Source organism: Mustela putorius, unplaced genomic scaffold, assembly GCF_011764305.1.
Source record: "Mustela putorius furo isolate JIRA1106 unplaced genomic scaffold, ASM1176430v1.1 tig00000487_pilon_pilon_pilon, whole genome shotgun sequence".
Classification (NCBI taxonomy): Eukaryota; Metazoa; Chordata; class Mammalia; order Carnivora; family Mustelidae; genus Mustela; species Mustela putorius.
In genome coordinates this window covers 5698030-5718170 of record NW_025421399.1, presented here as the reverse complement: position 1 = coordinate 5718170, position 20141 = coordinate 5698030, and the positions used below count along the sequence as shown (strand labels likewise).

At 40.2% G+C, this 20141-nt stretch overlaps 1 protein-coding gene across 6 annotated transcripts in view; it reads right to left on the bottom strand.

Annotated features, from left to right (window-relative positions):
- The window catches only part of TANC2 (tetratricopeptide repeat, ankyrin repeat and coiled-coil containing 2), a 364817-nt gene extending 347841 nt beyond the window's left edge, over nt 1-16976 (bottom strand). For all 6 annotated transcript variants that reach the window (XM_004749221.3, XM_004749222.3, XM_004749224.3 and 3 more), the window contains exon 1: nt 16422-16976. The gene's annotated coding sequence lies outside the window, so the exon portion shown is untranslated. The remainder of the gene's footprint in view (nt 1-16421) is intronic.
- Between the last annotated feature and the right edge of the window lie 3165 nt (nt 16977-20141).

Below are 20141 nucleotides of genomic sequence, written 5' to 3'. Positions count from 1 at the left end.
GGGATAACTATAGTTATGTGTGATCTGAGTTCAGAAAGGAAAGAGTGATCAAGAGTGAGACAATGAAATGATGGTAAAATCAGTAGATTAGAGGTCCTAGTGGGGTTAAAGAATTACTGGAGTCAGGGTACTAAAGGGAAAAAGATTTAGAAAGAGCACATGGGGAATGCCTGGGTGGCTCAATGGGTTAAAGCCTCTGCCTTTGGCTCAGGTCATGATCTCAAGGTCCTGGGATCAAGCCCCACATCAGGCTCTGTGCTCCATGGGGAGCCTGCTTCCCCCTCTCTCTCTCTTTGCCTGCCTCTCTGCCTACTTGTGATCTCTGCCTGTCAAATAAATTTTAAAAATAAAATAAAATTTTAAAAAAAGAGCAAATGGCTGGGCGCCTGGGTGGCTCAGTGGGTTAAGCTGCTGCCTTGGGCTCAGGTCATGATCTCAGGGTCCTGGGATGGAGTCCTGCATGGGGCTCTCTGCTCAGCAGGGAGCCTGCTTCCTCCTCTCTCTCTCTCTCTGCCTGCCTCTCCGACTACTTGTGATTTCTCTCTGTCAAATAAATAAATAAAATCTTTAAAAAAAAAAAAAAGAGCAAATGGTGATCAAAGAGTAGGAAACATAAAATTGAAATTACGGAGAAGCTGCAATAATTAGCACAATCTAGGTATAACTTTGGTAACGAATGATTTACGTAGGGTGGAAGACAAGATCACTGATGGAGATTCAAAGAACTGAAAGATCTGAACGTTGAAAAAATATCTATATGGTTGAAATCACCAAGAATTGAGATCAGACATAGTACTGGTGAGAGAAGAGTATAAACAAACAAACAAAAAAGTAAGAAGAAGGAAGGAATCCTGTAAAATCAAGAATTTGGCTGGCTTTCATTCCTGGTAACTGGGAGGTAGTCTCCAAATCCTAGGAATTTCCTGAGCAACAGGAGTGTCATTGTTATTCATGGTGGACCCTGATAGCCTATGCTAAGGCAATGATTCATGGTGGGCCCCTAAATAGTTCATGCTAATAAAATGACTCAATGAGGGCTAGCTTTACCTAAAAGACCATCCATGTAATCAGAGGGTTAGGGCTTTGAGACAGGATTATCACAGCCTGCCTTCCAGTGAGGGGACAGAGGCTAGAGACTGAGTTTAACCAATGGTCAATGATTCAATCAAACATGCCTACATACCAAAACCCCAATAAAAACTCTGGACACCAAAGTCTGGGTGAACTTCAGGGTTTGCAATACTCTGTGTACTGTAAATACACTGACGTGCCAGAAGGAAAAAATTCTAGGAGGATGATGTGTCCTGATTCCAAACAGGGAGGACACCAGAAGCTGCACATTTGAGAGCTTCCTAAGCCTTACTCTATGTGTCCCTTCTTTTGGCTGGTTCTGTTTTGTATCCTTTTTGCCACAGTAAAACTGTGTAAGTTTAGCACTTTCCTGAGTTCTATAGCTATTCTAGTAAATTATCAAACCTGAGGGAGTAGCAGGAACTCCCACATTTGCAGCCAGTTGGTTAGAAATGAGGATGATTCTGGGAACCCCCAAGCCTGCAGCTGGTGTCTGAAGTGAAAGTTGTCCTGTGGACAACTGTGTCCTTAACATGTGAAGTTTGGTCTAATCCCAGATGGTAATCATCAGAATTCATTACAGGGGATGAACCGGGAAATAGTCAACAGCAACAGGGGTTGTGTAGTAAATAATATGTGATGGCATAGACTTCAAAGCTAGACAATTTTAGGGAAGAGAGAAGAAAGATTTAAATCTTGAAAGGGGTAAATGAAGAGAGTATCTATTTTCCTATCCAGTGCCATGAGGGTTATGAGAAGAAAAAAAAGGGAAGGGCATCTCTTGAGATGGCAGTAGGAGAAATTATGTCCTCAGGAGAGATAAAATTCCTAAGGCCCTACAAGTTTTATAGGCTTATTAGAATGAGGAGGACTAAGTGAAAGAAATTCACAAAAATGGGAGCATCCAAGAGACAGTGCTACCTTGGAAGTCAAAGACTTCAAGGAGAGTCTAATCAATTATATCAAACAGTACTGATAGATCAAGCAAGAGAGACTAAGAAACTACCACTGGATTAAGCAATAAGAAAGTCACTGATGACCACAAGAAGAAGCTGCAGTAAAATGGTGGGAGAGGAAACCTGGCTAAATGGGTTCAAAGAGAATAGAGATCTGACTTAAACAACACTCTGGAAATTAACTAAAGACGTACAACAAACTAAGAAATGATGATTCAAGCAAACTAGGCAACATTGGGGAAGAATGATGGAAGCCTGTGGCATTTTTGCCTGGGGCTATTCTCATTCTCCCCAGTGGGGCTCCTACAAGTAGTGGCTCAAGCATGATGGACCAGGCCATGAAAACCAGGAGCACTGCTACTGCTGCTGCCTAACAGGACTCAATTAATAGCACTACCAATTAAAGTAGCCATCTCACTGGCAAGTGACCAGAGGCAGTGTCAGAGCTCCTAGCCTGAGGCTCTACTCCTGTTCTAAGCAACCAATAAACTAATGGACTGAGGATTTAACGCAAAGTACCAAATAGTGATACAGCCAGTATATCATGGATGATAACCCCTTCTCAGGCCCCAAGTATCGATTTTTTTAAAAAATTGTATTAAGACAATTCACTGCAAGAAAGGATAGTCTTTTCAACAAATGGTGTTGGGGCAACTGGATACCTATATGGAGAAAAAACAAACCTAGATCCTTACCTCATACCATATCCAAAAATTTACTCGAAGTGGATCACAAACCCAGCAATTCCACTCCTAGGGATCTATCCAGGAGAAATGAAACCATATAGTCACACCAAGGCTTGTAAATGAATGATTATAGCAGCATTATTCATAAAAGCCAAAAACTGGAAAAAATCGAAATGTATGGATTTGTATGTCCATAAAATGAAATTACATTCAGTAATAAAAAGGAATGAAATATTAACCTCAAAAAATTAGGCTAAGTGAAAGAAGACAGAAGCAAGACTATTATAAAACAAAACTACATACTTATGATCCCTTTTGTATGAATGTCCAAAGGCCAATTTATAGAAAGAAAGGCAGATGAGTGGTTGCCTAAGGGTAGGAAGGGGTAGGAATGGAGACTGAATGCAAATGAGCTCGAAGAATTTTGGGGAATGATGAAAATATTGTAAAACTGGACTGTGGTGATGACTGCACAGTTCTATAAATTTACCCACAATCATCCAATTGTACTGTTACAATGGGCAAAATCTGAAATATGAAAAATCTACCTCAATAAAGCTATTAAAAAAAAGAGAGAGTTGGATAAGGTAAACACAGATAACTGTTTTACAGAGTCTAGCATAAATGATAAAAGAAATGAGGTAGTAGCTACAAGGGTTAGTAAGGTCAAGAGACTGTTTCTTTCAGATGAAAGAAATTACAATATGCTCTTATGCTACTGACAGTGATCCAGAAAAGGAAAAACAGGAAGAACTGCAGGAAGAATGTCCTTGAGAAGTCAAGAAGGGATGGGCTCAAAGGAACAATTGGTGGGAATGACCTTCAAAGGAGGAAAAGACAGTTAATTCACAATAACTGGTAAAGACACAGGTGTTAGGAAGATTGTTTCTATTTTCTTAATGAAATAGGAAGGTCACCAGCTGAAAGGGAGGATGCAAAGGGAAATATTGAAGATTTGCATGCAAGGAAAAGATATAATCACCTAAGCAAATGGGAGCATGGCAGAACTAAAATAATAAAGTAGGATAGCTTGGCAGCATTAAGCAATGAATTTAAAGTCACTGGGTATTAACTAAGAATTTAAAGTCAGCATAGTTGTGTTGCTCCAGACATACACAGCTACAAGTACACAGGTGTAAAAAAGTAGAGTTGGTTTCAAATAGAATTGGGTTTTGCCAGGCAAGAACAACCAAGGGAGAGAGGTAAAGGGGGTTGAGTATAGATGCAGAAGAGCAATTACAATGAGAATTCAGCAAGTCAAAAAAGGAACTGAGAACATGTATGCATAGAGGAATACTGAAATAGGAAGTCACAAAAGGAATCGAGAACAAGTATATATGGAGGAAAAGTGAAAAGGTGGTAAATTAAAAGGTCCCAATTGGGGTCAAAGATTTAAGGTTGTTGGGTACTTAGAAGTGAGCCAGAAAAACTGGAAGTGGTAGTTGGAGAGTAAAATGCCAGAAATTACATTACAGAAAGTTGTAGCTATTGTTAATAACGAGTTGTGGGACAATGACTTTCAATCCTGGCTGCACATTAAAGTCACCCCAGAACACTTAAAACTAGCATACCAAGCCACACCTCAGATTAACCAAATCAGACTCTCTGGGAGTGATCCCTGTAGTTTCTCAAAGCTCCCCAGTTAATGCAGATACACTGAGGGTTTAAAAACATCTGCACCAGATATGCCATAAAAGTGAATGGCTGAAGCAAAGGGCAAGAGCAGTAGAGGAGAGGAAGTCACGAGGCCAGAACACCAGAAGGCTCATCTGTGTAGATACTGTAATCACCAAAAATCACAACTGGAGTAGTAGAAGAGTTCCAGTAAACCACCCCCCCTACCCCGCCCCCACAAGCTAAAAGAAAGCAAAGAGAACACTTAACCCATGCCACTAGGAGGAGCCACCACTTAAGAACTCCATGGGGAAGTAGCACCCCCAGGGGAAAGGTAAGTTTACTGAAAGCAAGAAGATATTCATGTTTAGAGAAGAGGTTAAAAATAAAGGGAGTTTTGCAGATGACTGACAGTGAACTCCAGAAGACACAGAGAAAAGGGTTCAGTGATCATAGAGGGGTGAAAATTGGGATCAGACAAGAGAGATGAAGGAAAGAAAAGGTCCAGACAAAACTACTGGAGGAGAATAAGGCCAGGAAATCTCAGAACACATGCACCATATTTTTTAACACTTCACAAAAACAACCACAGAAAAAGCTCTAGGAAATTAGAAAAAGTTTTCCTGAATCCAGCCACTTTCTAAAAGATTTTTTGAAATTAATTTCAAATAAAAATGAGTCACAGAAAATATCAGGTCAATTCCATCTACTAAGTTACAAGAAGAGAGATTAAGGGGCAGAATAACATCCCTACAAATGATGAAAGCACGCCAGAAAGACATGCCCTCAGATCAAAGCTGTGAAATGCTAGGGGCGCCTGGATGGCTCAGTGGGTTAAGCAGTTGCCTTTGGCTCAGGTCATGACCCCAGCATCCTGGGATTGAGCCCCACATTGAGCTCCTTGCTCAGCAGGGAATCTGCTTCTCCTTCCCCATACCCAACTCTTGAGCTCTTTCTTGCTCTTGTTCTCTATCTCTCAAATAAATAAAATCTTAAAAAATAAAAAAAATAAAAAACCCTGTAACATGCTATTTCAAAATAAACTAAAAGACCTTAACAGAATGGCACAAAACATGAAAGAATAACAGATGTAAGAATTATAAAAACTCAAAATGACAAAACTCAAAATAATTAAAAACAAATGGAAAGAATCATTCCAGAAATAAAGAGTAAATAAAAACAGATAACCCCTTAAGAAAAATACAAAGTAAAAAAGAAGAAAATTTTAAAACTCAAAGAAATCAAAAAGATTTGAGAAAAACTGACAAATATTGAAAACAGGCAACGAAGATTGAATATACAGTGATAGGAACTCTGGAAGAAGGAAATCCAAGCAAAGAACAGAGTAGTAAAAATAATAATTTTTTTAAAGTTCCCTGAAATAAAGAAAGATTTTAAACTACATTTTTAAAAAGAGCACAATGTGTACCTGAGAATATAAACTCAGAACAACCAAAATTATTTTACTACACTATTACTAAACATTAAGGAAAAAACGGGTGGGGGACTGGGTTCAGAAAGGGGGGACATACAGAACTACAGAAAGGAGTCCAGAAAATGAGAGATGAATGAGCAGCACTGGGTTTCCTAGGCTATAAAAGGGTTAAAGTGCGGAATGAGATTAGATCTAAAAATCTCAGGGTACATAAGGGTGGCAACACTGTGTAGGAAATGAAGAACCAGTTACTCATAAAGAAAGGAGAATCAGACTGGCATCAGACTTATCTATTGCACCAGCCTGAAAACGGTGGTGTATATGTAATATAGCAGGAAAAATAAGAAGGGGGTGATGAGCCAAGAACACTATTCAGCCAAGATAAGACAGGCATTTTCCGTCAAACAAGGATTCAGAAATTGTGCTACATCCACTGAGGAAATTACTCCAAATGCTTTTTTGGCATCCATTAAGATAGCCATGGGTTTCTTTTCTTTTTTCTTTTTTTTTTTTTTTTAAGATTTTATTTATTTATCAGAGAGAGAGAGAGAGAGCGAGCACAGGCAGACAGAATGGCAGGCAGAGGCAGAGGGAGAAGCAGGCTCCCTGCCAAGCAAGGAGCCCGATGTGGGACTCCATCCTAGGACGCTGGGATCGACCTGAGTCGAAGGCAGCTGCTTAACCAACTAAGCCAACCAGGCGTCCCAAGATAGCCATGGGTTTCTTTTCTTCCAGTCTCTACCACTCCCAGAGTTGTGGCTGGCAGTACAGAATGGCCAAATCCAAGAACATCATATACAACCAGCCCTAGAAAGCTTCAAGAAAATTAGATCCTAAGGAATGCATATTTTGCCAACAAGCACAAAAAAGGCCTGAAAAAGATTCAGGCCAATATTTCCAAACAATGAGCACCGGTACAGAGGCCACAAGGTGCTCATTAAGCCCAGAGTAATCAAACACAAGATCTTAAAAGACGCCAACCCTAAGTTGGATAGGCTCACTCTCACCATCCATCCCAGTCTCAGGAAGTATACTCATTTCCACAGTGTCAAAGGTACCAGGCTTTAGTAACCAAATTCCAGGAGTCAGGCCAAAGTCTAAGTTGAGGCCCAGGCCCCACAACGTCCCCCAAAGACTCTGGAAAAAAGGCTTCTATCAACTTTGAGGGTCAAAGAATTGTACAAAACTTAGACCACTGTCCACATAGGCAGGCGGCATCTCCCTATGTTATTTTGTATAAATACAATACAAAGTCTTCCAATTCATACCAAAAGAGAGAGGTAATCATATAGTTTTGATCTTATAATTTTTTTATATAGTAAATTTTGTTTATTCCTTCCTGGAATAAACTCTGATATATTATTTCTTAAATATACTACTAGTTTAATCTTGCTAATATTTTAGAATGTTTGCTTCTCTGACTGGGTGGCTCAGTTGGTTGAATGTCCAACTCTTGATTTCAGCTCAGGTGGTGATCTCAGGGTTGTGAGATCCAGCACTGCAGTGGGCTCCGTGCTCAGGAGGAGACTGCTGGAGATTCTCTCTCTCTCCCTTCACCTGAGCCCTTCTCCACACTCACACATGCCCTCTTGCTAAAATAAATAAATAAATATTTTAAAAAAAAAAAAGAAGAAGAATGTTTCCTTCTCTGGCCATGAGTAAGAGTGGACTAATGTTTATGATGGCAAAAAAAAAAGAAAGAAAGAAAACAATCTTAATGCCCATCAGTTGGGGAACAACAGCATAAATTATGGTGTAATTTCCCTTGTAATGTTATTTAGCTTTTTAAAATTAGAGTTCCATTTACTAAACTGGAGAGATGCCATGATACATTCTTAAAAGAATAAAGCAAGTTACAAAAACCTGTATGTGTGTGTATGTATGTATATGATTTTGAGTGAGAAAAAGATGTTGAAAAATACTCAGTGTTGGTTAATGCTGGCTACTCCACGGAGGAAAACTGGAGAAGGGAGGACCTGAGGGGAGAGGAAAATACTAACTTTTCCTTTATTCACTCTTACTTGTTTATTTTCGTGGTTGCAAGCAGAGTCTGACTTTTATAAGTTTTTAATAAATGTAGAATGGGGGGGGGAGAGAACAGTTACCTATTAAAAGTAATGATAATTAACATTAGTTGACAACCAGTAAATGACTAATTTTAATGCATCCAAAGACAAAATTAGAGTTAAATTATATAAAGCAAGGAGAGGAATTATTACGAAATTAATTTATTTAAAAATACAAAACAGGGGTGCCTGGGTGGCTCAATGGGTTAAAGCCTTTGCCTTCGGCTCGGGTCATGATCTCAGGGTCCTGGAATCGAGCCCCACATCGGGCTCTCTGCTTCGCAAGGAGCCTGGTTCCTCCCCTCTCTCTCTCTGCCTGCCTCTCTGCCTACTTGTGATTTCTCTCGCTCTGTCAAATAAATAAAATATTTTAAAAAATAAAAAAATAAAAATAAATAAAAATAAAAAATAAAAATACAAAACAATCCAATCTGGACCCAAAGTTGCATATAAGTAGTCTTTCTGAAGTGCATTAAGCAAAATGTCTTTAGGATGAACCAGTTTTTCTTTTATAACCAGCACAAACTTATCCACTCATGGATATTTTGACAACTACGAATAAAACTAAGAGAAAGTGAGTCAAAGAAAAATATTCAATGAATAACTGTATACATGATACACTGATTAGCAAAAATGGGCAAAATGTTACAGAAATAATGGAAACTCAAGAAAAAATGAGATTTTGAATATTTATACTAAAGAAACAGGGGTGATTTTTTCTAGATGTATTATTTTACACTGTAACTAGACAAGGCTTTTTTATGAAGTAAATCACAAAAGAAAAGCAACCACTTTAACTGATTATCACATACCCAATTTTAAAAAAGAAAAATTACAAAAAGCTATCAACATGTAGCATGGGTGATAGGGGATAAAGTTATCATAGAAAATTCCAGTTATTCACAAAAGGGAGAAATGTTTATTAAAAACTGACATTTACATGACCGAGTTGAAAAATGAACTGTCAAAGGGCTCACAGTCTCAAGAAATGGCATGGTTTGCTATTTTATAAGGAAGATTAAAAACTAATTTTTTTGTCGAGTCTGTGGTACTTAAAGGGAAATAGCCCAAAAAGGTATGCACACCAGAAGTCTGCCCAAGAGCATCTCACTTCTAAGACTCTTTGTTTTTAAATATGCAGTTATTTAAGAACTCTCCTTCTCAGCTCTCATCAAATCTTTCATAAAAGAAAATTTCAGGATACAAAATAAATCAGTAGCTTAATTACCAAGATAACAAGGAAAAGCTGGACTGACAGGCTAGTAGAAAACTGTGCAGAGGAGTTGGGTGAAGCATGCATCAATGAAGAGAAATCCAGGATGATTTCCAAAGCCTAATAAAAATTGCCATTCCTTAAGTACCAGACATTGTCCTAAGGATTTTCACTGATATTATTTCACTTTGCCATCATTGAAAACCTGCAAGATAGATTTTAGCCCCTCGTACATTTATTAAGTGACAGCGCAATAATTCGAACCTGTTTTCATGATTCAAAAACTCACAAATTCGTGTTCTTTCTACTATAAAATGGGTCTCGTGGTTGTAGAATTTCAAAAGCTTCTTACAACTGAACAACAGTATTGTCATTCTATCATAATGAAATGTGCGGGGAGCCTGGGCAGCTCAGTCAGTTAAGCATCTGACTCTTGATTTCCACTCAGGTCATGATCTCAAGGTCATGAGATACATCACCACCTCAGGATCCACAAGAAGCATGGAACCTGCTTAAGAGTCTCTCTCTCCCTCTGTCACTCCCCCCTCTAAAAAGAAAATAAAATAAAGGAAAGGAATGTCTGATAACTTCCAAAGGAAGTCTTTCTTCCTCTTCAAAACCCTAAAAAGAGTGAGCTAAGATTCTCTGATGCTAAAACAGGGTTTGGGTATGTAGTAAATCTTCATCCCACATGTCTAATAAAACTAATTACTTTCACCCTAATTCCCAATCCAAAGGAACCCAAGAGAATCCCTTGGAATTAGAACAAAAACAGAATTCTAGAGTAACAACACATACCCAGCAAGCTTCTATAACCTGACTAGCTTTGCCCTACCAAATTTCAGCAACTAGAGCTAGAAATTGTGGGACCCCACAACCCAAGATTACAAAGGGCTAAGAAAAGACTTCCTTCATTTAGACAGAAGGAATTTACTGAGTTCTGAGGCAGATTCTTCATGACCAAAATGACTAAAATCTCCATGACTAAAATGACTAAAATCACAGTATCTACACACCTAGTCCCATTTCCAAGTTTAAGAACTAACTAATCTACTTATAAGGCTAGATCATGGCAATAAAAAACTGTTGCCATATTTCTTCATGTTATCAATTTCTATAATCTGTCGTCATCTGATATAATCAGATATGATAGAGCAAGTACAGTATTACAAACAAGGAAATAAAGCATGGCTACCTAGTCCAAAGATACCTGTTTCATGTAAATAAGTTTTCCATTATTATTGCTTATATATATTGCTTTGTGAATTTTAGGTCAGTAATACTTCGATATTTATAAAAAGGAATGTTTGAATCACTGTTTTCCTTTAATTTCTTTTGTTTTGTTTTGATTTTAAAGATTTTATTTATCTATTTTTGTGAGAGAAAGAGAGAGAGCGCAAGCATGCCTGCGTGAGCTGGGCACAGGGGCAGAGGGAGAAGCAGACTCACCACTGAGCAGGAAACCTAATGAGAGACTCCATCCCCAGGACCCTGAGATTGTGACCTGAGCCAAAGGCAGATGCTTAACCATCTGAGCCACCCAGGTGCCTACTGTTTTCCTTTTCATGATACCTTTGCCACCTAATGAAAACAGTAAAACTTATCAACATTGACCAGTAAAACTTTAGGGAAGTGACAAACTTTGATACATGGGATTTTTTTACTTATATTTTTCTCAGAATAGAATGAATATTTGGACACAGAATTCTGAATTACACTATTAGTTTTGATTTAAGGAAGAATATGAAATGTCCACCTTCAACTGAAAGACTACAGTAGTAAAACTAATTATACACAGTATACAGTCACCAAATATTTAAGTGTATGATTTAATGCATTGATATACTGCATAAAAATCACTCAATTTTTCCAATATAACTAATCTAACTCAACTCATATACTTTTAAACACAAGATATCTGTATAACAAACTAATACAAAAAAATCAAGGGTTTTCTTTTTTTTTTTTAATGTAACGACAATCTTTTTTAACATAAAATATGCAAAAGAGAGACTGAGACTTGGGCAAACAAAGAAAAATGTTCTCATATACTGTGCTCCAAAACTCTCAGGTGGGATACCTCATCTAAGAAAAAGAATATACTTTGTCAGAAACTTCTTCAGAGTTAGACACAATATAGCTGTCACATGGAGACTGTCAGATCAATCCCTACTAAGGCAAAGTAGCCAATCTTTTCTCAATAGATCGAAGAAATTATGCCCTGCAAGAGCCTTCAACAGACATACCTGACATTCAATGACCATTTATATAATAACCTAAGACCTGGAAACATCATCTGTAAAGGTCTAGATAGTAAATATTTAGGTTTTGTGTATTCTTAGGTTTCTATAGAAACTACCTAACTCTGTGGCTGTACACAAAGAACTGCCATAACCAACATGTAAATGAATGAGCATGGCCATATGCCAATAAAACTTTCTTCATGGCCAGTGAATTTGAATTTCCTATAATTTTCACATATCACAATGCATTATTCTTTTTTTCATATCTTTCAATCATTTAAAAATATAAAAAACAATTTTAGCTTGCAGGTCATACAAAAACAGACACTGGGCTACATTTTGCCCATGCACTGTAGCCTGCCAACCTCTGTAATATACAATGAAAAAAATTCAGCTAAACATCACACAGGGAAACTTCTAATCTTCCTCTCCCCAACCCAGAAAATAAAAAAGAAATAAAAATTAGTTTATCTTTAGAGTCTGTTTTCACTATAGTCCAGGAGTTACTCTGAATAATATTCTAGATGGGTGGGTGTATGTATATATATTTCTCTATACCTATCTCCTGATGCCTAGAACTTTGAAGAAGATCAGACCATCACGAAGGACTCTACACGGTTTGGGAAGGAGTTTCGGTTTTATACATTAAGTGATGAAGTGCTACAATAAGATTCTGAAGAAAAGAATGACATATCAGATGACCATGTTAGGCGGGGGTGCCTGGGTGGCTCAGTTGTTAAGTATTTGCCTTCGGCTTGGATCGTGATCGCAGGGTCCTGGGATGGAGTGTAGGGCTCCATGTCAGCCACAAGTCGGCTTCTCACACTCCCTCCGCCCTTCCCCCCTGGTCAATGCTCTGTCTTTCACTCAAATTTAAAAAAAAAAAAAAACTATCCTAATATTCCCTCTTTGGAACTAGTACTGCCTTAGTATATGTTAGTCCCCTGCTAATCCACCCACAGTCCAGAAGCAGATGATCCTCGTTCTGATGTATAGTCAGAAGGTCAATAGTGACACAAGGCTACATCACATCGCCTACACCATTCACTTCATTTCATCTCATCACATAGGCATTTTATCATCTTGGGTCATCACAAGAAAAATGAATTCAATACAGTAAGATAATTAGAGAGGAGAGACCACATTCTCATAACTTTATTATAATATACTGTTATAATTGTTCTATCTTACTATTGTTAATCTCTTACTATGCATAATTTATAAATTATACTTTATTGTGTGTATATACTCATAGAAAAAAACAGTATATATAGGGTTCAGTACTATCCATGGTTTCAGGCATCCCACTGAGGGTCTTGCAATGTATCCCCCACAGATAAGAGGGGATTATTATACTTCCTTCCAGGCTTACTTTCTTCTCCATTCAAAATAATGCACGCAAAATCTTTCAAAAAACGTGAAAAGAGAGAAGGCATTTATGGGGAAGTATGGGGGAAAGCTAGAGTGCCAGCATGGGACATCCAAAAATCAAACATGGAAGAGGGAAATTATCGCATGTTTAACAAATTTAGTAAAACTTTACGATAAAGATGCAAACATCAAATTAGGTTTCATAAATGAAGTATGCTAAAAGGAACTACCACCCAATCCAAAATACAGAGCATGATCTAAGTCTATGACAATTTACTAAATATACTAGAGTACATAAGTGTACATCCTAAATAAAACTTAGCCATAATCAGTAGATTATCTTGAATTCCCTTATCAACAAACATACATAAAAATGAAAGAAATGTTTGATTACATGAGGTATATGATTTATAGAATGGCAGAAAGTTTGGCTTACAGAAGAAAATAATTGTTACACATATAAGAGGTGATTTGATTTATTCTTTTTTCTTTTTTCTTCTTTTTATTAGGGAGTGGGGGAGGGGGACAAGGAAAGAGAAAATCTTAAGCAGGCTCCACACCCAGCACAGAAGCCCAACACAGGGCTCAATCTGACAACCCTGAGATAATGAACTGAACCGAGCCACCCAAGTGCCCCCACTATTCTTTATACTTTACATATTTTTTATAAATATGATTTCATATGTTATATATATGAATGTGTAAGTGTGACAAAAATCTGAGCCACCAGTTATTGATGGAAGCGGTAAAATATACACATTCATCCAATCCATATTTGTTACTTTTTAAAATAAAATAAATCATAAAAATATGAATAGGTAGGAAAATAGATAATTTCTCCTCAATTTTCATTGAGAAAGTTAGCAGGAAAGATTTACTGGTGCTTTTATTTTTTTATTTTTTTTAGATTTTATTTATTTATTTGATAGAGATCACAAGTAGGCAGAGAGGCAGGCAGAGAGAGAGGGGGAAGCAGGCTCCCCGCTGAGCAGAGAGCCTGATGCGGGGCTCAATCCCAGAACCCTGAGATTATGACCTGAGCTGAAGGCAGAGGCTTTAACCCACTGAGCCACCCAGGCGCCCTGATTTACTGGTGCTTTTAAAGAGAGAATGTATAGATCTCTGTGTGTGTGGTGTACTACCTCTTTAAAAGCACCAGTAAACCTTTACAGCAAACTGTGTATACACACACACACACACACACACACCCCAAGCCACCTGAAAGTAACTATCTTTAAAGTCCCCCTAAAACCAACTTCCATCACTATATCTCCTTAACTACATAAAAAGAACTGATACACCTCTACTCAAAATTCCAGAGATAAATTACAAAAATAAATCCTGTAAGAGATATGTTCTTACCAAAAATAACTCTATTTTTGGTATATTTGTAGGTTTAACATGTATGTGTCTTACTGAAACTCAACTCTTCCACTTGCCAGGTAAATCTGTTTCTTGACTGTCCTATGCAAGTTATTGAACATCTCTGTGTTTCAGTTTCTCATCAGTAATACGTAAATAGCATTACACACTTCATAGGGTATTGAAATTGATTAAAACATGTATAACGGAAATGGCACAGAATAAGAGCCATAAGAGGGTAAGTTATTACAACTAGTACTTCTACTACTTCTACTAGTAACAGGACTCCCATCTTCCCAAAAATATTAAAAACATTCTCTGCAATTTGAATTACTGACTAAAACTGGATACTATTAAAAACAGACATTAAATCTGAAGCCTGATAAACAGTAAGTTAGAAGCCCTGCAACTCTGAAAAGAATAGATTATTAATAGAACCACATAACAACCCTGTCAAGAACAATCTGAGAGCGGTTTTCCCAAGTGCAACTATCAATTTCTTCCCTTACACAAGGGGGCAGTGATAACAAGAAAAGAATGGGGCTCTGAAACACCTCTTTCTGCAGACAGTAGGGGGTGGCAGTACATATGGCTTACAGTCAGAACAAAACAGGAAGACCCAACAGAACTGCTCTTTATTCTCCTTTGCCCTCTCCTCTCTGCTTTAGCCCCAACATAGACTCAAGGTGAGGGACATACCTATAGAACACTAGAGCTAAAACCCATTATTAATCACCAAGTAAAATCCCGTTTTCTCTTTGAAGCAAATGATCCCTCAGTGTCTGAATGCGGATGCAGGAAGAAGCCAATCAGTATGAATTTTCATATTATCTAGCAAATTACTTACTGTTATTATAAAAACAACATTCTTCAGGCAAGTAATTCACTTTCTCTATACAATCATCACAACACAAACCACTAAATTCTCAGTCATTAACTACATCCTAATGAATGCATCCAGATTATTTCTGCTTGTTTCATACCATATAGACACTCATTGAACACACATATGTAAGTTCTATTGCAAAGCTCATTGAACTATCTTTTGTTACTTCTGAAATTCCAGCTATTTTCTGACAATCCTCTCAAACCACAGATGTCCTTCTTAAATGGAAGTCACAATGTTTTGCAGCATGTGGGTAATTTCATACATAAAGACAAACAGAGATGGAGAGAGAATACTATTTTATTCTTGTGCTCACATTCCTAAGATGATGTACCTGGGAAACGCTGTAAGAAGTGCTCCACTGACAGTATCCATGTTGCTGCTTTTTATGCTACATTTACTGTATTCAATTTTTTCCCCTATTTTGCCACCCCAACGTGAAGAACACGCAAGAATATATCACTACTGTCATTCACTGTAATTAACCACTGCAATAGCTTTTGGCTCCAACCCCTCAAAATGCCTGAAAATTTATCCCTTTTGTTCACCATATTGTTTTGTTTTCTTCATTCCAGATATTTTCACCTGTGTGAAAATGAAGACAGCAGCACATAGGGGGAAAAAATCCCTTTGCCTAATGATCTTGAACTCAAAATTATGATCAAAATGTGGCGGTTTTTTGTTTATTGTGTTTCTTTTCCTGGAGAGGAGGAGAGAACAGCGTGAAAGACACCCAAAACACCAAATCTTCCTAATGTTAATGATCATTGTTTATGTTTTGTGAAACCCATTTTAAACATTCCACAACTGAAATAAAAGCCAGGATACAATTCTATCAGTGCTCTCAACAAGCTGACAGCAAATCCTAGAATTATTTTAGCCTTATTTTTTCTTTCCCATCTCACAACCAGACACAATATGCTTTTTTTCTTTCACGTGGGTACGTACTATCTCTATCTCAAAAAAATAGCATATCATAGCTCCTCTCGATTTCCTGTGATAAAATATCTAGCAATGAGCCTTATTAATCTTTTCTTAGACTACATCTCCTTTCCCAGAGGGATTGTTAATATCGCTCACAACACTTCTACCATCAATTTCGATGCCACACAGGCCAACCCACCCTGCGCCTTACCTGGCACATTTCACAACTACTTTTTTATGCTGCATTCTGGGGGCACATTTTGCAACTCGTTCTGCACCACACTGCCTGCCACGTTTAGCAATCTGCCTCGCATCTCATCCTGGGTCCCCGTCATCTAGAGACTCTCGGTACCAAATTCCATGACACCTTCGGTGACACCGAAGTGACCGTCCCTGGCCCCACCTGAAGCCACCCTGAGTGCCACATTTGGAGCCAACGTTCCCCACACCTTGGACACCGGAGGCACTTCGCTCGAAGCCCGTTTCGCTGCTTCCCTGCTCGCCCCCGCCCCTCTCCCTGGAGCCAAGACACTGGAAACGAACGCCCCTGTCACTGAGGCGACCCCTCCTTCCGCCGCTCCCCGGGTCTCTTACCTGCGGCTCTCAGGGGCTCGCTGCACCTCGGGGTCAAGCCCCAGCCCCCGGGATCCCCAGTGAGGACCGCGCCGCCCACCGGCGCCGCCCGCGATTCCCAGAGCACCTCGCTGCGCTCCAACGTCCGCGGTGGGTCTGCGCCCCGGAAAGGCGCGGCGGGGCCTCGCGGCGGGCAAGCGCAGCCCGCGGCGGTCCTCTTGTCAGCGGCGACGCGGGTGCAGGCTCTCGCCCCTCAGCGCGACGGCGGCGGTGGCGGCGGCAGCGGCGGCGGCGGCAGCTGCGGCGGGCGCCTTGCTCCGCCTCGCGCGCGGCACAGCCGGGAGGTGAGCGCGAGGGGGATGGGAACGGGGGCGGGGCCGCCCGGAGGAGGCGCGGAGGGCGGCGGCGGGAGGGCAGCGCCGGCAGCCCCGAGCCCGGCGCTCGGAGTGCTCACAGCTTCCCCCGCCCGGCGGGCGGCTCGCGTGAGGCGGCTGTGCCAGCGGGCCCCGCCGGAACAGCGCGCCCAGCAACCCGCGCCCGGCCGGCCGCTCGCTAGCGCCGCCGCCGCGCCGGGGGCGTCGCACCCTCTCAGGCCGCCCGCAGCCCCGCCCCCTCCGGGCCGGGGTGGGGAGGAGCGCGAGCGCGGAGGGAGAGCGCGTGCGTGGGGGCGCGTGCGTGGTGGAGTGCGCGCGCCCCCGCCCCCTCCACAGTTTGGGGGTGGGGAGTGGCTGGGAGAGAGAGCGAAGACCTAACCCTTCCCTGCGCGGAGAGGTTGGGCCCTGACTCTGCCGCTCTGTGAGGTCTGGGCATTTCTCGTTTCCTCAGGGGGCTCTGACTGGTGGGGTCGAGGGGTTTGGTGCGGAAGAGGGGTGGAAGCTCAGTAGCAGACAAGGCCCTAAATAGTTCGGCTCCGCCCCCGGAGGGGTGATGTCACTCTCGAGGTGCTGCTGCTGTCACGTGCGCCCACTTCTGGGCCTGTCCTCCTGCTTTAATGGGCAGAACGTTCCTCTAGATTTCCCCCCACTTCAGTCACCTTACGTACGCATCACTCCCAGAATCGTCAAACCCTACATACGTCGGTTATCCTTTGCCTGATGCTCAACTGTAATATGTGAACTGCTCCAAATGCCACAGTTGGCTGTGGTGGGAATCAGAATGAGGTGCAAAACCAGCCATGGGTGGGGAGGTGGGTGGGGAGGGAGGAGAGAGAAGGGAGACTATGTTATCTAGAATAATTGCCGAAAATTCACCAACCACAGCTTGAGAACCAGAGGTGAAGTTGTGACGCTGTTTCTGTCGCTGCCAGCTGGGACAGAAGTAATGTGGTTTTCAGAGCTAGTGGGCAAGGCACGGAAAGCCACCGCATTAAAGCCTCCTCCGAGGTCTGACTTCCCCATTACCCCCCACCTAGAGCTTCTTCCCCTTTTCCTTTCCCTTGCATCATAAAACACCAAGCCAACTGTGGAAGATATCTGGACATAAATTTTTTCGCGTTCTGTGAGATGATGCAAAGCAATCACTATTACATACTCTTCCTGGCTAATCTTACTGTTCATAAACTGAGACGACCTTTCCTGGTCATCTGTTTCCTAATGAGACGAAATGATTGGAAATAGATGCCCCCCAAACTACCTCAGTCAAGGAACGTGTTCCGTGGTGTTCTCAAGATAATTTTGTTTGTTTGCGAACAGTTCTTTGAACCTACTTCATCCAGGAGTCTCTTTGGCTTTTTAAAAATTGGTATTAACTTCAGAATAATAGAAGAAATGGAATACGACGCCATTTTCAACAGCTATTTTCTATAATGAATGCTTGAAAAGTTGGAGCAGCTTTGAATACTACAGCTAAAATGGCAAGGCGAAGGATTGATATATGGAATCTTTTGGTGATAACTCCAAAAACTTAGATTAACTCTAACTATAACCTATCTATGGTGATAGTCGTATGATAGTGATTATTTATGGGGGATTTGACAGTGCAGGAGGGAGCCTTCTGGGTTGCTGGAAATGTTCAATATCTTGATCTAGCTAATGACTGCAAGGGTTAATACATATGCAAAAAGGTTTATTCATACATGTAAAGAGGCACTACAACATCGTCATGATTGGAGTCTGGAAACCTGGGTTTAAATCGCAGTGTCACATATGACTTACCAGCTATGTGACCTTAAGCAAGTCTCTGAGCCTTCTTTTCTTCATTTGTCTAATGTGGATGATGATACCTCACAGGGTAATTGTAAAAATTAAATGAAATTATCTTTGAAAAATAGTTAGCCCAGAACCTGGTATATAGTAAGTGCTCAGGAAGCAGTAGCTATTGTTATCTTGTTCTTTTTGCACTCAGATTTGCCCTATTCAGTTTTCCTTTGGGTTTTTTATTTGTTTATTTTAAAGATTACTTTGTATCTCAACCTTTGTGAGTTTCAGTGAGGCTAATAACATTCCTTCCCAAGGAATAAGAAATAAAAAAGGCAGTCAGGGGTCTAATGTGTTAGTTTTCAAACTAGTTCAGGTGGCAGTACTTAGAAATTATTGTGTTCATTGTGGAACACCATGATATATTGATAGATTTAATTCTGCCATATGGACATGACAATTTTACCAGCGCTAAATCTGGCTATATGATGTTTATGCAGATCTCTCACATATTTTAAAAAATGTAGTTTAAGAAATAATAGGTCCATGTTTTTCCTTTAAAATTTGTTTGCAACTTTTCACAAAGTAGAAAGTACCAAAAGTTTAATAAAAATTCCCAAAATGAAAGCCTTGAAGTCCATTTTTCCTGGAAATTAGAAAAACACTATAATTGTTCAGTTTTAGCAGCAAATCTCTCTTTATTGGATTTTCCCACAGTAAGATCTAATAGCTGTGACCCACAGGGTCTCTTGCTCTGATGAAGTGAGTAACTCTGACTCACTGTCCTCATCATACTCCCAAAGATCAGTCTCCATTTCTTTTGGCTGACCTTTCCCAGATACCATGCTCACACTGAGTACCCACTGAATGAACTCACTGCCTTGCTGTTTTGATCATCCAGCATGATTCTATTCAGCCCATTCTCTTCCACATAATACTGCTGTTAAGTCTTGCAATTTGCTGCCACACTCTAACTTCGTGAAGGAAACCCTCTGTCCTTGACAGAGGTAAGGGTGGGGTATAGTAGAGATGGTGAGCAACATTAGAGAGAGAAGTCACCCCTGTTCTCAGCTCTTCTCCCTGATTTGCTTTTCTGTCAAAGATACCTGAAAGCCTGAGAATGCTAATTTTTTTAACCTACTAAAAATCCATTCTAGTCAAAATGATCATTTAGTCTATAACTTAAGTTTGGAAACATAACATATGCCATTAAGGGGAATATGCAAATTTGCATAAATTAACCCAATCTTACCTTATACCTACCAACTTATCAGTTCCATCTATACCAGTCAAAGTGTCCTGTCTTGATCTGTCAACTCTGCACACTCATACTCACCCCTGCACGTCTTCCCCGGCCTCTAAGTCTCTTAAGCAAACCATCAGGCTCACCTTGCCTACCCCTTTTTTCAGTTCTCTCCCTATTGAATAAAGAATAATGACATCCAGCATTCACTGTTTGCCTACTGGCTGCAAATACTTTACTAAATGCCTTATATATTCTATTGCATTTAATTCTCACAATATCCCATCAATATTGTCTCAGGTTTCTAAATTGGTGGTGGGAGAGGTGCTTTGAGAGGTTAAATGACCAAGTCAAGATCACAGT